Genomic DNA, 1,652 nt, shown 5'->3' with positions numbered 1-1,652 from the left:
TTTGTGACACAGACCGTCATCTCCCTATCTGAGAATTTCTGCCTACACAGACGACTCATGCATTTGATTTTAAATGCAAAATTACACCGCAAACTTGCATCCAAGTACCATGATGTGTGTAGCAATGCAGCTGGTTTCATGGTTCTGCAAAGGAGACATGGCTTCTACTCCTTGCTGTAACTGGAGTGAAAAGCCTAGGACACAGTTACAATAGTAAAGACCTTCATCTATCATTCCAGAATACTCTAGTCCGGACCCAACAAGAGGTGGGAAAACTCAGTCCAAACTCTGGCTCAGAATCAGGCTGCAAAGGATTTGACCTCAAGCCTCACACAACTTGGTTGCATCTCAGCCCCCTGGTAAAGGGAAGAGAACTTCCTTTTTAGATTCATCAGTGATGCCCTATTCCTTTAAGATGCATGCATTTCAGAAAGTGTAAGACAATCTGTTGCCAGAATCTCTTTATTTGAGCTTTGGCAGAAACTAATAGCAACAGAATCAAACACCAAGTCATTAACTCATGAATTCAATCCCTAGCCAGCTATGAACTCCTTTCTAACCTCCCCTTTTAGGAAAGGTCATCATACTTTCATCCCAAGCATAGCACAGCAACTGTGCTTGAGGCATTGGCTCAAACATCTTTGCTTGGAGACTGACAGGGAAAATTATGCCCTGTTGATTTTGCTAGATCTTTCAGCAGCCTTTGACCCAGTTGACGATGAAGTGTCAATAAAGCATTTACCCAACCTGAAGAGTATTCAAGGACTGCTCTGAAACTATTCCAGTAAATTTAGGTGCTCCAGAATCTGCACCAACTCCCAATAGCTTTCCAGGTGCAATTCCAGGTGCTGGTTTTAACCTGTAAGGCCCTAAACAGGCCATATATACACTTAAGAGAACTCCCCTGTATCCCAAACTGATCCCCAAGGCCAGCCAAGAGCAACCCTTTTAAAGTGGTGGTTTTCAACCTGTGGTCTGCACACCATGTCTAAGGGGTCTGCAAAAGATGACTATGATAAATCAAAAGTATGTGAATACCCACACTTTCATTTAAAAAGTATCCACACCTCCATCTGAAGTTTCCACAGGGGTCTGCAAATGGAAACAAAAGTGGAAACACTGTTCTAAAAGGGACCATACCATAAATGCCCCAAGATCACTTGGTGAAAACATATGGGAGGTTGTTCTCGGTAGTCACTCCTCAGTTTTGGACCCCTTGAAGCCCCCCTAAAAAGGTTAAGCCTGGACAACTTACGGAAATTCTGCAAGACCTGCCTGTTTGTACAGGTATTCAGCAAGCAAGTCTAAGCTGGGAAACTGTTTAAGGAGCTTCTGTTTAACATTGTAGTCTATGTGCTTCTATATGTTGTTTTAGTCTTTACTATAAACAGCCCCAAGACTCTGCTGGGAAGAGGAGGATACAAACCTAAAAAATAAGATAGCTTAGGAGTGACCAAAACTGCTTTATTTACTTACTTTATATGCATTTATTAACAATCCAACCCAATTGAGTAGATGTTTGTTTCTTAGGTTTCCCTAGTTACAGTAGATTGAATTTTCCAGGAATTTTCTAATTTCTAGGCATATTTACTGCTCTGTTCATGTTAAGTATTTATCTGCACTGTTGAACAACACCCATATCAATAAAAAAA

General features: G+C 41.2%; 1 protein-coding gene across 2 annotated transcripts in view; it reads right to left on the bottom strand.

Moving 5' to 3' along the window:
• MRAP2 (melanocortin 2 receptor accessory protein 2) overlaps positions 1-1,652 on the bottom strand; it is a 44,492-nt gene that overhangs the window by 22,916 nt on the left and 19,924 nt on the right. The window lies entirely within an intron of this gene.

This window comes from Crocodylus porosus, unplaced genomic scaffold (genome assembly GCF_001723895.1).
Source record: "Crocodylus porosus isolate Cpor-Errol unplaced genomic scaffold, CroPor_comp1, whole genome shotgun sequence".
Classification (NCBI taxonomy): Eukaryota; Metazoa; Chordata; order Crocodylia; family Crocodylidae; genus Crocodylus; species Crocodylus porosus.
Note: the sequence above shows the minus strand (reverse complement) of the source record. Positions and strands in the feature narration are given on the sequence as shown.